This window comes from Eubalaena glacialis, chromosome 1, assembly GCF_028564815.1.
Source record: "Eubalaena glacialis isolate mEubGla1 chromosome 1, mEubGla1.1.hap2.+ XY, whole genome shotgun sequence".
Taxonomy (NCBI): Eukaryota; Metazoa; Chordata; class Mammalia; order Artiodactyla; family Balaenidae; genus Eubalaena; species Eubalaena glacialis.
The window spans coordinates 93,612,567-93,630,833 of NC_083716.1; the positions used below are offsets into that span (position 1 = coordinate 93,612,567).

At 74.0% G+C, this 18,267-nt stretch overlaps 12 non-coding genes and 6 pseudogenes across 12 annotated transcripts; all 18 read right to left on the minus strand.

The window, feature by feature from the left end:
- Positions 1 to 396: 396 nt before the first annotated feature.
- Positions 397 to 515, minus strand: LOC133102859 (5S ribosomal RNA). Its single transcript, XR_009703115.1, has one exon. It is a non-coding gene; the product is annotated as a 5S ribosomal RNA (ribosomal RNA).
- A 918-nt stretch (positions 516 to 1,433) lies between these two features.
- LOC133102868 (5S ribosomal RNA) lies at positions 1,434 to 1,552 on the minus strand. The gene has a single exon (XR_009703120.1). It is a non-coding gene; the product is annotated as a 5S ribosomal RNA (ribosomal RNA).
- Positions 1,553 to 2,462: 910 nt separating this feature from the next.
- On the minus strand, positions 2,463 to 2,581 carry LOC133077745 (5S ribosomal RNA; annotated as a pseudogene).
- A 946-nt stretch (positions 2,582 to 3,527) lies between these two features.
- LOC133102873 (5S ribosomal RNA) lies at positions 3,528 to 3,646 on the minus strand. The gene has a single exon (XR_009703121.1). It is a non-coding gene; the product is annotated as a 5S ribosomal RNA (ribosomal RNA).
- Positions 3,647 to 4,564: 918 nt separating this feature from the next.
- Positions 4,565 to 4,683, minus strand: LOC133102874 (5S ribosomal RNA). Its single transcript, XR_009703122.1, has one exon. It is a non-coding gene; the product is annotated as a 5S ribosomal RNA (ribosomal RNA).
- A 910-nt stretch (positions 4,684 to 5,593) lies between these two features.
- On the minus strand, positions 5,594 to 5,712 carry LOC133077753 (5S ribosomal RNA; annotated as a pseudogene).
- A 946-nt stretch (positions 5,713 to 6,658) lies between these two features.
- LOC133102879 (5S ribosomal RNA) lies at positions 6,659 to 6,777 on the minus strand. The gene has a single exon (XR_009703124.1). It is a non-coding gene; the product is annotated as a 5S ribosomal RNA (ribosomal RNA).
- Positions 6,778 to 7,695: 918 nt separating this feature from the next.
- LOC133102886 (5S ribosomal RNA) lies at positions 7,696 to 7,814 on the minus strand. The gene has a single exon (XR_009703125.1). It is a non-coding gene; the product is annotated as a 5S ribosomal RNA (ribosomal RNA).
- A 908-nt stretch (positions 7,815 to 8,722) lies between these two features.
- Positions 8,723 to 8,841, minus strand: LOC133077761 (5S ribosomal RNA; annotated as a pseudogene).
- A 946-nt stretch (positions 8,842 to 9,787) lies between these two features.
- LOC133102891 (5S ribosomal RNA) lies at positions 9,788 to 9,906 on the minus strand. Its single transcript, XR_009703126.1, has one exon. It is a non-coding gene; the product is annotated as a 5S ribosomal RNA (ribosomal RNA).
- Positions 9,907 to 10,824: 918 nt separating this feature from the next.
- Positions 10,825 to 10,943, minus strand: LOC133102894 (5S ribosomal RNA). The gene has a single exon (XR_009703127.1). It is a non-coding gene; the product is annotated as a 5S ribosomal RNA (ribosomal RNA).
- A 908-nt stretch (positions 10,944 to 11,851) lies between these two features.
- LOC133077768 (5S ribosomal RNA) lies at positions 11,852 to 11,970 on the minus strand (annotated as a pseudogene).
- A 910-nt stretch (positions 11,971 to 12,880) lies between these two features.
- On the minus strand, positions 12,881 to 12,999 carry LOC133101998 (5S ribosomal RNA). Its single transcript, XR_009702824.1, has one exon. It is a non-coding gene; the product is annotated as a 5S ribosomal RNA (ribosomal RNA).
- Positions 13,000 to 13,909: 910 nt separating this feature from the next.
- On the minus strand, positions 13,910 to 14,028 carry LOC133077776 (5S ribosomal RNA; annotated as a pseudogene).
- Positions 14,029 to 14,974: 946 nt separating this feature from the next.
- Positions 14,975 to 15,093, minus strand: LOC133102900 (5S ribosomal RNA). The gene has a single exon (XR_009703128.1). It is a non-coding gene; the product is annotated as a 5S ribosomal RNA (ribosomal RNA).
- Positions 15,094 to 16,011: 918 nt separating this feature from the next.
- LOC133102905 (5S ribosomal RNA) lies at positions 16,012 to 16,130 on the minus strand. The gene has a single exon (XR_009703129.1). It is a non-coding gene; the product is annotated as a 5S ribosomal RNA (ribosomal RNA).
- Positions 16,131 to 17,039: 909 nt separating this feature from the next.
- Positions 17,040 to 17,158, minus strand: LOC133077783 (5S ribosomal RNA; annotated as a pseudogene).
- A 910-nt stretch (positions 17,159 to 18,068) lies between these two features.
- On the minus strand, positions 18,069 to 18,187 carry LOC133102910 (5S ribosomal RNA). Its single transcript, XR_009703130.1, has one exon. It is a non-coding gene; the product is annotated as a 5S ribosomal RNA (ribosomal RNA).
- Between the last annotated feature and the right edge of the window lie 80 nt (positions 18,188 to 18,267).

Below are 18,267 nucleotides of genomic sequence, written 5' to 3' on the forward strand. Positions count from 1 at the left end.
GGCTTTTTCCGGAGGGAGCTGTGGAGAGACACACGGGCAGACAGGGGGCTGCGGCGCGGCTGGGCTCCGGTGGGGGCGGCCAAGTGCAGGTCGAGGGCTTCGTGGGCCGCACGGACGGCACCCCGGCCTGCGGCGGAGTCTGGGTCCGGGCCAGCCACCACGGGAGCGGCTGGGGTGGCGGCTGCCTTCCAGGGCCGCCTTCTGGCCGCCTGGCCGGCCAGGCCGGCGCGGAGCGCCCCCTCTGGCGCGCTGTGGTGGGAGGGGTCGGAGGAGGTGGGGCCTGCAGCGCTGCCCGGCGGGGGCGGGGGCGGGGGCGGAGGCAGCGGCCTCGGCCTCGGCCTCGGCCTCGGCCTAGGCCGCGGGCGACTAAAGTAGAAGGCGGAGCGGGAGGCAAAAAGCCTACAGCACCCGGTATTCCCAGGCGGTCTCCCATCCAAGTACTAACCAGGCCCGACCCTGCTTAGCTTCCGAGATCAGACGAGATCGGGCGCGTTCAGGGTGGTATGGCCGTAGACGTTAAGAGGGGCCCGCGGAGTGCCTCTTGAGGCCCAGCTTCGCTGGCGCTTGCGCCTCCCCGCCAGCCCGGCGGCCAGCCCGCCCCGGCAGGGCCCCGCCGCCCGCCCAGGCAGGGCAACGGCGGCCTCGGGTACCAGGGGGGTGGCGGAGGGTTCGGCGACCTCCCAGCCCAGGGCGGGCGGGACCCACCAAACCGTTCGGCACTTGGCGCCCCGCCCCAGATCCCGCACGTCGCTCACAGGGACGTGGCCCCGGAGGCTTCAGGGCCCGGGGCCCGCGGTCCCTTGGGCCTCCCCTCTGCCCGCCCACGCGGCGCTAGGCGCAGCCCAGCCGCAGCCCGGGCCGGCCCTCCTGCCCGACGGCAGTCGGCCCTTAACCCACTGGGAGCCACCATTGAGTCGGCACGGCCCCTTAGCCCCAGCAAGGCCACCCTTGCCCCCACGCCACCCGCCGAGCACAGGACCCGGCGCCTTGTGGCCGGCCGGCCCGGAGCACCGGCCCCGGCCCCCGCCCCCGCTCCCGCCCCCGGCCGTGGCGAAACGGCGGAGGGGGGGCTTTTTCCGGAGGGAGCTGTGGAGAGACACACCGGCAGATAGGTGGCTGCGCCGGGGCTGGGCGCTGGTGGGGGCGGCCAGGTGCAGGTCAAGGGGCTCGCGGGCCGCACGGCCGGCACCCGGGCCTGAGGCGGAGTCTGGGTTCAGGCCAGCCACCCCAGGAGCGGCTGGGATGCGGCTGCCTTCCAGGGCCGCCTTCTGGCCGCCTGGCCGGCCAGGCAGGCGGAGAGCGCCCCCTCTGGCGCGCTGTGGTGGGAGGGGCCGGAGGAGGTGGGGCCTGCAGCGGTGCCCGGCGGGGGCGGGGGCGGGGGCGGGGGCGGAGGCGGCGGGCGACTAAAGGAGAAGGCGGAGCGGGAGGCAAAAAGCCTACAGCACCCGGTATTCCCAGGCGGTCTCCCATCCAAGTACTAACCAGGCCCGACCCTGCTTAGCTTCCGAGATCAGACGAGATCGGGCGCGTTCAGGGTGGTATGGCCGTAGACGCAGGAGGGGCCCGCGCGGTGCCTCTTGAGGCCCAGCTTCGCTGGCGCCTGCGCCTTACCGCCATGCCGGCGGCCAGCCCTCTCCGGCAGGGCCCTGCCGCCCGCCCAGGCAGGCGACAGGAGGCCTCGGGGACCCGGGGGTGGCGGAGTGGTGGGCCACCTCGCAGCCCAGGGCGGGCGGGACGCTCCAGGCCCGTCGGCGCTTGGCGCCCCGCCGCAGATCCCGCTCGACGCTCACAGGGACGCGGCCCCGGAGGCTTCAGGGCCCGGCGGCCGCGGTCCCTTGCGCATCCCCCCCTGCCCGCCCACGCGGAGTTAGGCGCAGCCCGGCCACGGCCGGGCCGGCCCTCCGGCCGGGCAGCAGCTGGCCCGAAGCCACTGGGAGCCACCATGGAGTGGGCACGGCCCCTTAGCCCCAGCAAGGCCCCCCCTTGCCCCCACGCCGCCCGCCGAGCACAGGACCCCGGCCCTGGTGGCCGGCAGGCCCGGAGAAGCGGCCCCGGCCCCCGCCCCCGCTCCCGCCCCCGGCCGTGGCGAAACGGCGGAGGGGGGGGCTTTTTCCGGAGGGAGCTGTGGAGAGACACACGGGCAGACAGGGGGCTGCGGCGCGGCTGGGCTCCGGTGGGGGCGGCCAAGTGCAGGTCGAGGGCCTCGCGGGCCGCACGGACGGCACCCCGGCCTGCGGCGGAGTCTGGGTCCGGGCCAGCCACCACGGGAGCGGCTGGGGTGGCGGCTGCCTTCCAGGGCCGCATTCTGGCCGCATGTCCAGCCAGCTCGGCGGGGAGCGATCCCTCCGGCGCGCTGTGTTGGGAGGGACGTGAGGAGGTGAGGCCTGCAGCGGTGCTCAGCGGGGGCGGAGGCGGCCTCGGCCGCGGGCCACTAAATGTCAAGGCGGAGCGGGAGGCAAAAAAGCCTACAGCACTCGGTATTCCCATGTGGTCTCCCATCCAGGTACGAAACAGGCCAGACCCTGATTAGCTTCCGAGATCAGACGAGGTGTGGTGCGTTCAGGGAGGTGTGGCCGTAGAATGCAGCGGGGGCCACGGTGTGCCTCTTGAGGCTTAGCTTCGCTGGTGCTGGCGACTTACCGCCAGCCCGGCAGCCAACCCTCTCCGGCGCGGCCCTGCCGTCCGCCCAGGCAAGCGACAGGTGGCCTCGAGGGCCCGGGGGTGGTGGAGTTGTGGGCGACTTCGCAGCTCAGGTCAGGCGGGACCCTCCAGGCCTGTAGGCGCTTGGCCCTCCGCCCCAGAGCCGCTCAACGCTCACAGGACTTGGCCCCGGAGGCTTAAGGGCCTGTGGCCCTCGGTCCCTTGTGCATTCCCCACCCTGTCAATCCACACAGTGCTAGGCGCAGCCCAGCCACGGCCTGGCCGGCCCGCCTGCCCAACGGCAGTTGGCCCGAAGCCACTGGGAGCCACCATTGAGCCGGCACGGCCCCTTAGACACAGCAACGCCACCCTTGCCCCCACGCCAACTGCCGAGCAAAGTTCCCGGCGCCTGGTGTCTAGCCAGCCCAGCGAACCGGTCCCAGCCCACGACCCCGCTCCCACTCTCGGCCGTGGCGAAGTGGCAAAGGGTGGGCTTTTTCCGGAGGGAGCTGTGGAGAGACACACGGGCAGACAGGGGGCTGCGGCGCGGCTGGGCTCCGGTGGGGGCGGCCAAGTGCAGGTCGAGGGCTTCGTGGGCCGCACGGACGGCACCCCGGCCTGCGGCGGAGTCTGGGTCCGGGCCAGCCACCACGGGAGCGGCTGGGGTGGCGGCTGCCTTCCAGGGCCGCCTTCTGGCCGCCTGGCCGGCCAGGCCGGCGCGGAGCGCCCCCTCTGGCGCGCTGTGGTGGGAGGGGCCGGAGGAGGTGTGGCCTGCAGCACTGCCCGGCGGGGGCGGGGGCGGGGGCGGAGGCAGCGGCCTCGGCCTCGGCCTCGGCCTCGGCCTAGGCCGCGGGCGACTAAAGGAGAAGGCGGAGCGGGAGGCAAAAAGCCTACAGCACCCGGTATTCCCAGGCGGTCTCCCATCCAAGTACTAACCAGGCCCGACCCTGCTTAGCTTCCGAGATCAGACGAGATCGGGCGCGTTCAGGGTGGTATGGCCGTAGACGTTAAGAGGGGCCCGCGGAGTGCCTCTTGAGGCCCAGCTTCGCTGGCGCTTGCGCCTCCCCGCCAGCCCGGCGGCCAGCCCGCCCCGGCAGGGCCCCGCCGCCCGCCCAGGCAGGGCAACGGCGGCCTCGGGTACCAGGGGGGTGGCGGAGGGTTCGGCGACCTCCCAGCCCAGGGCGGGCGGGACCCACCAAACCGTTCGGCGCTTGGCGCCCCGCCCCAGATCCCGCACGTCGCTCACAGGGACGTGGCCCCGGAGGCTTCAGGGCCCGGGGCCCGCGGTCCCTTGGGCCTCCCCTCTGCCCGCCCACGTGGCGCTAGGCGCAGCCCAGCCGCAGCCCGGGCCGGCCCTCCTGCCCGACGGCAGTCGGCCCTTAACCCACTGGGAGCCACCATTGAGTCGGCACGGCCCCTTAGCCCCAGCAAGGCCACCCTTGCCCCCACGCCACCCGCCGAGCACAGGACCCGGCGCCTTGTGGCCGGCCGGCCCGGAGCACCGGCCCCGGCCCCCGCCCCCGCTCCCGCCCCCGGCCGTGGCGAAACGGCGGAGGGGGGGCTTTTTCCGGAGGGAGCTGTGGAGAGACACACCGGCAGATAGGTGGCTGCGCTGGGGCTGGGCGCTGGTGGGGGCGGCCAGGTGCAGGTCAAGGGGCTCGCGGGCCGCACGGCCGGCACCCGGGCCTGAGGCGGAGTCTGGGTTCAGGCCAGCCACCCCGGGAGCGGCTGGGATGCGGCTGCCTTCCAGGGCCGCCTTCTGGCCGCCTGGCCGGCCAGGCAGGCGGAGAGCGCCCCCTCTGGCGCGCTGTGGTGGGAGGGGCCGGAGGAGGTGGGGCCTGCAGCGGTGCCCGGCGGGGGCGGGGGCGGGGGCGGGGGCGGAGGCGGCGGGCGACTAAAGGAGAAGGCGGAGCGGGAGGCAAAAAGCCTACAGCACCCGGTATTCCCAGGCGGTCTCCCATCCAAGTACTAACCAGGCCCGACCCTGCTTAGCTTCCGAGATCAGACGAGATCGGGCGCGTTCAGGGTGGTATGGCCGTAGACGCAGGAGGGGCCCGCGCGGTGCCTCTTGAGGCCCAGCTTCGCTGGCGCCTGCGCCTTACCGCCATGCCGGCGGCCAGCCCTCTCCGGCAGGGCCCTGCCGCCCGCCCAGGCAGGCGACAGGAGGCCTCGGGGACCCGGGGGTGGCGGAGTGGTGGGCCACCTCGCAGCCCAGGGCGGGCGGGACGCTCCAGGCCCGTCGGCGCTTGGCGCCCCGCCGCAGATCCCGCTCGACGCTCACAGGGACACGGCCCCGGAGGCTTCAGGGCCCGTCGGCCGCGGTCCCTTGGGCATCCCCCCCTGCCCGCCCACGCGGAGTTAGGCGCAGCCCGGCCACGGCCGGGCCGGCCCTCCGGCCGGGCAGCAGCTGGCCCGAAGCCACTGGGAGCCACCATGGAGTGGGCACGGCCCCTTAGCCCCAGCAAGGCCCCCCCTTGCCCCCACGCCGCCCGCCGAGCACAGGACCCCGGCCCTGGTGGCCGGCAGGCCCGGAGAAGCGGCCCCGGCCCCCGCCCCCGCTCCCGCCCCCGGCCGTGGCGAAACGGCGGAGGGGGGGGCTTTTTCCGGAGGGAGCTGTGGAGAGACACACGGGCAGACAGGGGGCTGCGGCGCGGCTGGGCTCCGGTGGGGGCGGCCAAGTGCAGGTCGAGGGCCTCGCGGGCCGCACGGACGGCACCCCGGCCTGCGGCGGAGTCTGGGTCCGGGCCAGCCACCACGGGAGCGGCTGGGGTGGCGGCTGCCTTCCAGGGCCGCATTCTGGCCGCATGTCCAGCCAGCTCGGCGGGGAGCGATCCCTCCGGCGCGCTGTGTTGGGAGGGACGTGAGGAGGTGAGGCCTGCAGCGGTGCTCAGCGGGGGCGGAGGCGGCCTCGGCCGCGGGCCACTAAATGTCAAGGCGGAGCGGGAGGCAAAAAAGCCTACAGCACTCGGTATTCCCATGTGGTCTCCCATCCAGGTACGAAACAGGCCAGACCCTGATTAGCTTCCGAGATCAGACGAGGTGTGGTGCGTTCAGGGAGGTGTGGCCGTAGAATGCAGCGGGGGCCACGGTGTGCCTCTTGAGGCTTAGCTTCGCTGGTGCTGGCGACTTACCGCCAGCCCGGCAGCCAACCCTCTCCGGCGCGGCCCTGCCGTCCGCCCAGGCAAGCGACAGGAGGCCTCGAGGGCCCGGGGGTGGTGGAGTTGTGGGCGACTTCGCAGCTCAGGTCAGGCGGGACCCTCCAGGCCTGTAGGCGCTTGGCCCTCCGCCCCAGAGCCGCTCAACGCTCACAGGACTTGGCCCCGGAGGCTTAAGGGCCTGTGGCCCTCGGTCCCTTGTGCATTCCCCACCCTGTCAATCCACACAGTGCTAGGCGCAGCCCAGCCACGGCCTGGCCGGCCCGCCTGCCCAACGGCAGTTGGCCCGAAGCCACTGGGAGCCACCATTGAGCCGGCACGGCCCCTTAGACACAGCAACGCCACCCTTGCCCCCACGCCAACTGCCGAGCAAAGTTCCCGGCGCCTGGTGTCTAGCCAGCCCAGCGAACCGGTCCCAGCCCACGACCCCGCTCCCACTCTCGGCCGTGGCGAAGTGGCAAAGGGTGGGCTTTTTCCGGAGGGAGCTGTGGAGAGACACACGGGCAGACAGGGGGCTGCGGCGCGGCTGGGCTCCGGTGGGGGCGGCCAAGTGCAGGTCGAGGGCTTCGTGGGCCGCACGGACGGCACCCCGGCCTGCGGCGGAGTCTGGGTCCGGGCCAGCCACCACGGGAGCGGCTGGGGTGGCGGCTGCCTTCCAGGGCCGCCTTCTGGCCGCCTGGCCGGCCAGGCCGGCGCGGAGCGCCCCCTCTGGCGCGCTGTGGTGGGAGGGGCCGGAGGAGGTGGGGCCTGCAGCGCTGCCCGGCGGGGGCGGGGGCGGGGGCGGAGGCAGCGGCCTCGGCCTTGGCCTCGGCCTCGGCCTAGGCCGCGGGCGACTAAAGGAGAAGGCGGAGCGGGAGGCAAAAAGCCTACAGCACCCGGTATTCCCAGGCGGTCTCCCATCCAAGTACTAACCAGGCCCGACCCTGCTTAGCTTCCGAGATCAGACGAGATCGGGCGCGTTCAGGGTGGTATGGCCGTAGACGTTAAAAGGGGCCCGCGGAGTGCCTCTTGAGGCCCAGCTTCGCTGGCGCTTGCGCCTCCCCGCCAGCCCGGCGGCCAGCCCGCCCCGGCAGGGCCCCGCCGCCCGCCCAGGCAGGGCAACGGCGGCCTCGGGTACCAGGGGGGTGGCGGAGGGTTCGGCGACCTCCCAGCCCAGGGCGGGCGGGACCCACCAAACCGTTCGGCGCTTGGCGCCCCGCCCCAGATCCCGCACGTCGCTCACAGGGACGTGGCCCCGGAGGCTTCAGGGCCCGGGGCCCGCGGTCCCTTGGGCCTCCCCTCTGCCCGCCCACGCGGCGCTAGGCGCAGCCCAGCCGCAGCCCGGGCCGGCCCTCCTGCCCGACGGCAGTCGGCCCTTAACCCACTGGGAGCCACCATTGAGTCGGCACGGCCCCTTAGCCCCAGCAAGGCCACCCTTGCCCCCACGCCACCCGCCGAGCACAGGACCCGGCGCCTTGTGGCCGGCCGGCCCGGAGCACCGGCCCCGGCCCCCGCCCCCGCTCCCGCCCCCGGCCGTGGCGAAACGGCGGAGGGGGGGCTTTTTCCGGAGGGAGCTGTGGAGAGACACACCAGCAGATAGGTGGCTGCGCCGGGGCTGGGCGCTGGTGGGGGCGGCCAGGTGCAGGTCAAGGGGCTCGCGGGCCGCACGGCCGGCACCCGGGCCTGAGGCGGAGTCTGGGTTCAGGCCAGCCACCCCGGGAGCGGCTGGGATGCGGCTGCCTTCCAGGGCCGCCTTCTGGCCGCCTGGCCGGCCAGGCAGGCGGAGAGCGCCCCCTCTGGCGCGCTGTGGTGGGAGGGGCCGGAGGAGGTGGGGCCTGCAGCGGTGCCCGGCGGGGGCGGGGGCGGGGGCGGGGGCGGAGGCGGCGGGCGACTAAAGGAGAAGGCGGAGCGGGAGGCAAAAAGCCTACAGCACCCGGTATTCCCAGGCGGTCTCCCATCCAAGTACTAACCAGGCCCGACCCTGCTTAGCTTCCGAGATCAGACGAGATCGGGCGCGTTCAGGGTGGTATGGCCGTAGACGCAGGAGGGGCCCGCGCGGTACCTCTTGAGGCCCAGCTTCGCTGGCGCCTGCGCCTTACCGCCATGCCGGCGGCCAGCCCTCTCCGGCAGGGCCCTGCCGCCCGCCCAGGCAGGCGACAGGAGGCCTCGGGGACCCGGGGGTGGCGGAGTGGTGGGCCACCTCGCAGCCCAGGGCGGGCGGGACGCTCCAGGCCCGTCGGCGCTTGGCGGCCCGCCGCAGATCCCGCTCGACGCTCACAGGGACGCGGCCCCGGAGGCTTCAGGGCCCGGCGGCCGCGGTCCCTTGGGCATCCCCCCCTGCCCGCCCACGCGGAGTTAGGCGCAGCCCGGCCACGGCCGGGCCGGCCCTCCGGCCGGGCAGCAGCTGGCCCGAAGCCACTGGGAGCCACCATGGAGTGGGCACGGCCCCTTAGCCCCAGCAAGGCCCCCCCTTGCCCCCACGCCGCCCGCCGAGCACAGGACCCCGGCCCTGGTGGACGGCAGGCCCGGAGAAGCGGCCCCGGCCCCCGCCCCCGCTCCCGCCCCCGGCCGTGGCGAAACGGCGGAGGGGGGGCTTTTTCCGGAGGGAGCTGTGGAGAGACACACGGGCAGACAGGGGGCTGCGGCGCGGCTGGGCTCCGGTGGGGGCGGCCAAGTGCAGGTCGAGGGCTTCGTGGGCCGCACGGACGGTACCCCGGCCTGCGGCGGAGTCTGGGTCCGGGCCAGCCACCACGGGAGCGGCTGGGGTGGCGGCTGCCTTCCAGGGCCGCATTCTGGCCGCATGTCCAGCCAGCTCGGCGGGGAGCGATCCCTCCGGCGCGCTGTGTTGGGAGGGACGTGAGGAGGTGAGGCCTGCAGCGGTGCTCAGCGGGGCGGAGGCGGCCTCGGCCGCGGGCCACTAAATGTCAAGGCGGAGCGGGAGGCAAAAAAGCCTACAGCACTCGGTATTCCCATGTGGTCTCCCATCCAGGTACGAAACAGGCCAGACCCTGATTAGCTTCCGAGATCAGACGAGGTGTGGTGCGTTCAGGGAGGTGTGGCCGTAGAATGCAGCGGGGGCCACGGTGTGCCTCTTGAGGCTTAGCTTCGCTGGTGCTGGCGACTTACCGCCAGCCCGGCAGCCAACCCTCTCCGGCGCGGCCCTGCCGTCCGCCCAGGCAAGCGACAGGAGGCCTCGAGGGCCCGGGGGTGGTGGAGTTGTGGGCGACTTCGCAGCTCAGGTCAGGCGGGACCCTCCAGGCCTGTAGGCGCTTGGCCCTCCGCCCCAGAGCCGCTCAACGCTCACAGGACTTGGCCCCGGAGGCTTAAGGGCCTGTGGCCCTCGGTCCCTTGTGCATTCCCCACCCTGTCAATCCACACAGTGCTAGGCGCAGCCCAGCCACGGCCTGGCCGGCCCGCCTGCCCAACGGCAGTTGGCCCGAAGCCACTGGGAGCCACCATTGAGCCGGCACGGCCCCTTAGACACAGCAACGCCACCCTTGCCCCCACGCCAACTGCCGAGCAAAGTTCCCGGCGCCTGGTGTCTAGCCAGCCCAGCGAACCGGTCCCAGCCCACGACCCCGCTCCCACTCTCGGCCGTGGCGAAGTGGCAAAGGGTGGGCTTTTTCCGGAGGGAGCTGTGGAGAGACACACGGGCAGACAGGGGGCTGCGGCGCGGCTGGGCTCCGGTGGGGGCGGCCAAGTGCAGGTCGAGGGCTTCGTGGGCCGCACGGACGGCACCCCGGCCTGCGGCGGAGTCTGGGTCCGGGCCAGCCACCACGGGAGCGGCTGGGGTGGCGGCTGCCTTCCAGGGCCGCCTTCTGGCCGCCTGGCCGGCCAGGCCGGCGCGGAGCGCCCCCTCTGGCGCGCTGTGGTGGGAGGGGCCGGAGGAGGTGGGGCCTGCAGCGCTGCCCGGCGGGGGCGGGGGCGGGGGCGGAGGCAGCGGCCTCGGCCTTGGCCTCGGCCTCGGCCTAGGCCGCGGGCGACTAAAGGAGAAGGCGGAGCGGGAGGCAAAAAGCCTACAGCACCCGGTATTCCCAGGCGGTCTCCCATCCAAGTACTAACCAGGCCCGACCCTGCTTAGCTTCCGAGATCAGACGAGATCGGGCGCGTTCAGGGTGGTATGGCCGTAGACGTTAAAAGGGGCCCGCGGAGTGCCTCTTGAGGCCCAGCTTCGCTGGCGCTTGCGCCTCCCCGCCAGCCCGGCGGCCAGCCCGCCCCGGCAGGGCCCCGCCGCCCGCCCAGGCAGGGCAACGGCGGCCTCGGGTACCAGGGGGGTGGCGGAGGGTTCGGCGACCTCCCAGCCCAGGGCGGGCGGGACCCACCAAACCGTTCGGCGCTTGGCGCCCCGCCCCAGATCCCGCACGTCGCTCACAGGGACGTGGCCCCGGAGGCTTCAGGGCCCGGGGCCCGCGGTCCCTTGGGCCTCCCCTCTGCCCGCCCACGCGGCGCTAGGCGCAGCCCAGCCGCAGCCCGGGCCGGCCCTCCTGCCCGACGGCAGTCGGCCCTTAACCCACTGGGAGCCACCATTGAGTCGGCACGGCCCCTTAGCCCCAGCAAGGCCACCCTTGCCCCCACGCCACCCGCCGAGCACAGGACCCGGCGCCTTGTGGCCGGCCGGCCCGGAGCACCGGCCCCGGCCCCCGCCCCCGCTCCCGCCCCCGGCCGTGGCGAAACGGCGGAGGGGGGGCTTTTTCCGGAGGGAGCTGTGGAGAGACACACCAGCAGATAGGTGGCTGCGCCGGGGCTGGGCGCTGGTGGGGGCGGCCAGGTGCAGGTCAAGGGGCTCGCGGGCCGCACGGCCGGCACCCGGGCCTGAGGCGGAGTCTGGGTTCAGGCCAGCCACCCCGGGAGCGGCTGGGATGCGGCTGCCTTCCAGGGCCGCCTTCTGGCCGCCTGGCCGGCCAGGCAGGCGGAGAGCGCCCCCTCTGGCGCGCTGTGGTGGGAGGGGCCGGAGGAGGTGGGGCCTGCAGCGGTGCCCGGCGGGGGCGGGGGCGGGGGCGGGGGCGGAGGCGGCGGGCGACTAAAGGAGAAGGCGGAGCGGGAGGCAAAAAGCCTACAGCACCCGGTATTCCCAGGCGGTCTCCCATCCAAGTACTAACCAGGCCCGACCCTGCTTAGCTTCCGAGATCAGACGAGATCGGGCGCGTTCAGGGTGGTATGGCCGTAGACGCAGGAGGGGCCCGCGCGGTGCCTCTTGAGGCCCAGCTTCGCTGGCGCCTGCGCCTTACCGCCATGCCGGCGGCCAGCCCTCTCCGGCAGGGCCCTGCCGCCCGCCCAGGCAGGCGACAGGAGGCCTCGGGGACCCGGGGGTGGCGGAGTGGTGGGCCACCTCGCAGCCCAGGGCGGGCGGGACGCTCCAGGCCCGTCGGCGCTTGGCGCCCCGCCGCAGATCCCGCTCGACGCTCACAGGGACGCGGCCCCGGAGGCTTCAGGGCCCGGCGGCCGCGGTCCCTTGGGCATCCCCCCCTGCCCGCCCACGCGGAGTTAGGCGCAGCCCGGCCACGGCCGGGCCGGCCCTCCGGCCGGGCAGCAGCTGGCCCGAAGCCACTGGGAGCCACCATGGAGTGGGCACGGCCCCTTAGCCCCAGCAAGGCCCCCCCTTGCCCCCACGCCGCCCGCCGAGCACAGGACCCCGGCCCTGGTGGACGGCAGGCCCGGAGAAGCGGCCCCGGCCCCCGCCCCCGCTCCCGCCCCCGGCCGTGGCGAAACGGCGGAGGGGGGGCTTTTTCCGGAGGGAGCTGTGGAGAGACACACGGGCAGACAGGGGGCTGCGGCGCGGCTGGGCTCCGGTGGGGGCGGCCAAGTGCAGGTCGAGGGCTTCGTGGGCCGCACGGACGGTACCCCGGCCTGCGGCGGAGTCTGGGTCCGGGCCAGCCACCACGGGAGCGGCTGGGGTGGCGGCTGCCTTCCAGGGCCGCATTCTGGCCGCATGTCCAGCCAGCTCGGCGGGGAGCGATCCCTCCGGCGCGCTGTGTTGGGAGGGACGTGAGGAGGTGAGGCCTGCAGCGGTGCTCAGCGGGGCGGAGGCGGCCTCGGCCGCGGGCCACTAAATGTCAAGGCGGAGCGGGAGGCAAAAAAGCCTACAGCACTCGGTATTCCCATGTGGTCTCCCATCCAGGTACGAAACAGGCCAGACCCTGATTAGCTTCCGAGATCAGACGAGGTGTGGTGCGTTCAGGGAGGTGTGGCCGTAGAATGCAGCGGGGGCCACGGTGTGCCTCTTGAGGCTTAGCTTCGCTGGTGCTGGCGACTTACCGCCAGCCCGGCAGCCAACCCTCTCCGGCGCGGCCCTGCCGTCCGCCCAGGCAAGCGACAGGAGGCCTCGAGGGCCCGGGGGTGGTGGAGTTGTGGGCGACTTCGCAGCTCAGGTCAGGCGGGACCCTCCAGGCCTGTAGGCGCTTGGCCCTCCGCCCCAGAGCCGCTCAACGCTCACAGGACTTGGCCCCGGAGGCTTAAGGGCCTGTGGCCCTCGGTCCCTTGTGCATTCCCCACCCTGTCAATCCACACAGTGCTAGGCGCAGCCCAGCCACGGCCTGGCCGGCCCGCCTGCCCAACGGCAGTTGGCCCGAAGCCACTGGGAGCCACCATTGAGCCGGCACGGCCCCTTAGACACAGCAACGCCACCCTTGCCCCCACGCCAACTGCCGAGCAAAGTTCCCGGCGCCTGGTGTCTAGCCAGCCCAGCGAACCGGTCCCAGCCCACGACCCCGCTCCCACTCTCGGCCGTGGCGAAGTGGCAAAGGGTGGGCTTTTTCCGGAGGGAGCTGTGGAGAGACACACGGGCAGACAGGGGGCTGCGGCGCGGCTGGGCTCCGGTGGGGGCGGCCAAGTGCAGGTCGAGGGCTTCGTGGGCCGCACGGACGGCACCCCGGCCTGCGGCGGAGTCTGGGTCCGGGCCAGCCACCACGGGAGCGGCTGGGGTGGCGGCTGCCTTCCAGGGCCGCCTTCTGGCCGCCTGGCCGGCCAGGCCGGCGCGGAGCGCCCCCTCTGGCGCGCTGTGGTGGGAGGGGCCGGAGGAGGTGGGGCCTGCAGCGCTGCCCGGCGGGGGCCGGGGCGGGGGCGGAGGCGGCGGGCGACTAAAGGAGAAGGCGGAGCGGGAGGCAAAAAGCCTACAGCACCCGGTATTCCCAGGTGGTCTCCCATCCAAGTACTAACCAGGCCCGACCCTGCTTAGCTTCCGAGATCAGACGAGATCGGGCGCGTTCAGGGTGGTATGGCCGTAGACGCAGGAGGGGCCCGCGCGGTACCTCTTGAGGCCCAGCTTCGCTGGCGCCTGCGCCTTACCGCCATGCCGGCGGCCAGCCCTCTCCGGCAGGGCCCTGCCGCCCGCCCAGGCAGGCGACAGGAGGCCTCGGGGACCCGGGGGTGGCGGAGTGGTGGGCCACCTCGCAGCCCAGGGCGGGCGGGACGCTCCAGGCCCGTCGGCGCTTGGCGCCCCGCCGCAGATCCCGCTCGACGCTCACAGGGACGCGGCCCCGGAGGCTTCAGGGCCCGTCGGCCGCGGTCCCTTGGGCATCCCCCCCTGCCCGCCCACGCGGAGTTAGGCGCAGCCCGGCCACGGCCGGGCCGGCCCTCCGGCCGGGCAGCAGCTGGCCCGAAGCCACTGGGAGCCACCATGGAGTGGGCACGGCCCCTTAGCCCCAGCAAGGCCCCCCCTTGCCCCCACGCCGCCCGCCGAGCACAGGACCCCGGCCCTGGTGGCCGGCAGGCCCGGAGAAGCGGCCCCGGCCCCCGCCCCCGCTCCCGCCCCCGGCCGTGGCGAAACGGCGGAGGGGGGGGCTTTTTCCGGAGGGAGCTGTGGAGAGACACACGGGCAGACAGGGGGCTGCGGCGCGGCTGGGCTCCGGTGGGGGCGGCCAAGTGCAGGTCGAGGGCCTCGCGGGCCGCACGGACGGCACCCCGGCCTGCGGCGGAGTCTGGGTCCGGGCCAGCCACCACGGGAGCGGCTGGGGTGGCGGCTGCCTTCCAGGGCCGCATTCTGGCCGCATGTCCAGCCAGCTCGGCGGGGAGCGATCCCTCCGGCGCGCTGTGTTGGGAGGGACGTGAGGAGGTGAGGCCTGCAGCGGTGCTCAGCGGGGGCGGAGGCGGCCTCGGCCGCGGGCCACTAAATGTCAAGGCGGAGCGGGAGGCAAAAAAGCCTACAGCACTCGGTATTCCCATGTGGTCTCCCATCCAGGTACGAAACAGGCCAGACCCTGATTAGCTTCCGAGATCAGACGAGGTGTGGTGCGTTCAGGGAGGTGTGGCCGTAGAATGCAGCGGGGGCCACGGTGTGCCTCTTGAGGCTTAGCTTCGCTGGTGCTGGCGACTTACCGCCAGCCCGGCAGCCAACCCTCTCCGGCGCGGCCCTGCCGTCCGCCCAGGCAAGCGACAGGAGGCCTCGAGGGCCCGGGGGTGGTGGAGTTGTGGGCGACTTCGCAGCTCAGGTCAGGCGGGACCCTCCAGGCCTGTAGGCGCTTGGCCCTCCGCCCCAGAGCCGCTCAACGCTCACAGGACTTGGCCCCGGAGGCTTAAGGGCCTGTGGCCCTCGGTCCCTTGTGCATTCCCCACCCTGTCAATCCACACAGTGCTAGGCGCAGCCCAGCCACGGCCTGGCCGGCCCGCCTGCCCAACGGCAGTTGGCCCGAAGCCACTGGGAGCCACCATTGAGCCGGCACGGCCCCTTAGACACAGCAACGCCACCCTTGCCCCCACGCCAACTGCCGAGCAAAGTTCCCGGCGCCTGGTGTCTAGCCAGCCCAGCGAACCGGTCCCAGCCCACGACCCCGCTCCCACTCTCGGCCGTGGCGAAGTGGCAAAGGGTGGGCTTTTTCCGGAGGGAGCTGTGGAGAGACACACGGGCAGACAGGGGGCTGCGGCGCGGCTGGGCTCCGGTGGGGGCGGCCAAGTGCAGGTCGAGGGCTTCGTGGGCCGCACGGACGGCACCCCGGCCTGCGGCGGAGTCTGGGTCCGGGCCAGCCACCACGGGAGCGGCTGGGGTGGCGGCTGCCTTCCAGGGCCGCCTTCTGGCCGCCTGGCCGGCCAGGCCGGCGCGGAGCGCCCCCTCTGGCGCGCTGTGGTGGGAGGGGCCGGAGGAGGTGGGGCCTGCAGCGCTGCCCGGCGGGGGCGGGGGCGGGGGCGGAGGCAGCGGCCTCGGCCTTGGCCTCGGCCTCGGCCTAGGCCGCGGGCGACTAAAGGAGAAGGCGGAGCGGGAGGCAAAAAGCCTACAGCACCCGGTATTCCCAGGCGGTCTCCCATCCAAGTACTAACCAGGCCCGACCCTGCTTAGCTTCCGAGATCAGACGAGATCGGGCGCGTTCAGGGTGGTATGGCCGTAGACGTTAAAAGGGGCCCGCGGAGTGCCTCTTGAGGCCCAGCTTCGCTGGCGCTTGCGCCTCCCCGCCAGCCCGGCGGCCAGCCCGCCCCGGCAGGGCCCCGCCGCCCGCCCAGGCAGGGCAACGGCGGCCTCGGGTACCAGGGGGGTGGCGGAGGGTTCGGCGACCTCCCAGCCCAGGGCGGGCGGGACCCACCAAACCGTTCGGCGCTTGGCGCCCCGCCCCAGATCCCGCACGTCGCTCACAGGGACGTGGCCCCGGAGGCTTCAGGGCCCGGGGCCCGCGGTCCCTTGGGCCTCCCCTCTGCCCGCCCACGCGGCGCTAGGCGCAGCCCAGCCGCAGCCCGGGCCGGCCCTCCTGCCCGACGGCAGTCGGCCCTTAACCCACTGGGAGCCACCATTGAGTCGGCACGGCCCCTTAGCCCCAGCAAGGCCACCCTTGCCCCCACGCCACCCGCCGAGCACAGGACCCGGCGCCTTGTGGCCGGCCGGCCCGGAGCACCGGCCCCGGCCCCCGCCCCCGCTCCCGCCCCCGGCCGTGGCGAAACGGCGGAGGGGGGGCTTTTTCCGGAGGGAGCTGTGGAGAGACACACCAGCAGATAGGTGGCTGCGCCGGGGCTGGGCGCTGGTGGGGGCGGCCAGGTGCAGGTCAAGGGGCTCGCGGGCCGCACGGCCGGCACCCGGGCCTGAGGCGGAGTCTGGGTTCAGGCCAGCCACCCCGGGAGCGGCTGGGATGCGGCTGCCTTCCAGGGCCGCCTTCTGGCCGCCTGGCCGGCCAGGCAGGCGGAGAGCGCCCCCTCTGGCGCGCTGTGGTGGGAGGGGCCGGAGGAGGTGGGGCCTGCAGCGGTGCCCGGCGGGGGCGGGGGCGGGGGCGGGGGCGGAGGCGGCGGGCGACTAAAGGAGAAGGCGGAGCGGGAGGCAAAAAGCCTACAGCACCCGGTATTCCCAGGCGGTCTCCCATCCAAGTACTAACCAGGCCCGACCCTGCTTAGCTTCCGAGATCAGACGAGATCGGGCGCGTTCAGGGTGGTATGGCCGTAGACGCAAGAGGGGCCCGCGCGGTGCCTCTTGAGGCCCCAGCTTCGCTGGCGCCTGCGCCTTACCGCCATGCCGGCGGCCAGCCCTCTCCCGCAGGGCCCTGCCGCCCGCCCAGGCAGGCGACAGGAGGCCTCGGGGACCCGGGGGTGGCGGAGTGGTGGGCCACCTCGCAGCCCAGGGCGGGCGGGACGCTCCAGGCCCGTCGGCGCTTGGCGCCCCGCCGCAGATCCCGCTCGACGCTCACAGGGACGCGGCCCCGGAGGCTTCAGGGCCCGGCGGCCGCGGTCCCTTGGGCATCCCCCCCTGCCCGCCCACGCGGAGTTAGGCGCAGCCCGGCCACGGCCGGGCCGGCCCTCCGGCCGGGCAGCAGCTGGCCCGAAGCCACTGGGAGCCACCATGGAGTGGGCACGGCCCCTTAGCCCCAGCAAGGCCCCCCCTTGCCCCCACGCCGCCCGCCGAGCACAGGACCCCGGCCCTGGTGGACGGCAGGCCCGGAGAAGCGGCCCCGGCCCCCGCCCCCGCTCCCGCCCCCGGCCGTGGCGAAACGGCGGAGGGGGGGCTTTTTCCGGAGGGAGCTGTGGAGAGACACACGGGCAGACAGGGGGCTGCGGCGCGGCTGGGCTCCGGTGGGGGCGGCCAAGTGCAGGTCGAGGGCTTCGTGGGCCGCACGGACGGTACCCCGGCCTGCGGCGGAGTCTGGGTCCGGGCCAGCCACCACGGGAGCGGCTGGGGTGGCGGCTGCCTTCCAGGGCCGCATTCTGGCCGCATGTCCAGCCAGCTCGGCGGGGAGCGATCCCTCCGGCGCGCTGTGTTGGGAGGGACGTGAGGAGGTGAGGCCTGCAGCGGTGCTCAGCGGGGCGGAGGCGGCCTCGGCCGCGGGCCACTAAATGTCAAGGCGGAGCGGGAGGCAAAAAAGCCTACAGCACTCGGTATTCCCATGTGGTCTCCCATCCAGGTACGAAACAGGCCAGACCCTGATTAGCTTCCGAGATCAGACGAGGTGTGGTGCGTTCAGGGAGGTGTGGCCGTAGAATGCAGCGGGGGCCACGGTGTGCCTCTTGAGGCTTAGCTTTGCTGGTGCTGGCGACTTACCGCCAGCCCGGCAGCCAACCCTCTCCGGCGCGGCCCTGCCGTCCGCCCAGGCAAGCGACAGGAGGCCTCGAGGGCCCGGGGGTGGTGGAGTTGTGGGCGACTTCGCAGCTCAGGTCAGGCGGGACCCTCCAGGCCTGTAGGCGCTTGGCCCTCCGCCCCAGAGCCGCTCAACGCTCACAGGACTTGGCCCCGGAGGCTTAAGGGCCTGTGGCCCTCGGTCCCTTGTGCATTCCCCACCCTGTCAATCCACACAGTGCTAGGCGCAGCCCAGCCACGGCCTGGCCGGCCCGCCTGCCCAACGGCAGTTGGCCCGAAGCCACTGGGAGCCACCATTGAGCCGGCACGGCCCCTTAGACACAGCAACGCCACCCTTGCCCCCACGCCAACTGCCGAGCAAAGTTCCCGGCGCCTGGTGTCTAGCCAGCCCAGCGAACCGGTCCCAGCCCACGACCCCGCTCCCACTCTCGGCCGTGGCGAAGTGGCAAAGGGTGGGCTTTTTCCGGAGGGAGCTGTGGAGAGACACACGGGCAGACAGGGGGCTGCGGCGTGGCTGGGCTCCGGTGGGGGCGGCCAAGTGCAGGTCGAGGGCTTCGTGGGCCGCACGGACGGCACCCCGGCCTGCGGCGGAGTCTGGGTCCGGGCCAGCCACCACGGGAGCGGCTGGGGTGGCGGCTGCCTTCCAGGGCCGCCTTCTGGCCGCCTGGCCGGCCAGGCCGGCGCGGAGCGCCCCCTCTGGCGCGCTGTGGTGGGAGGGGCCGGAGGAGGTGAGGCCTGCAGCGCTGCCCGGCGGGGGCCGGGGCGGGGGCGGAGGCGGCGGGCGACTAAAGGAGAAGGCGGAGCGGGAGGCAAAAAGCCTACAGCACCCGGTATTCCCAGGCGGTCTCCCATCCAAGTACTAACCAGGCCCGACCCTGCTTAGCTTCCGAGATCAGACGAGATCGGGCGCGTTCAGGGTGGTATGGCCGTAGACGCAGGAGGGGCCCGCGCGGTACCTCTTGAGGCCCAGCTTCGCTGGCGCCTGCGCCTTACCGCCATGCCGGCGGCCAGCCC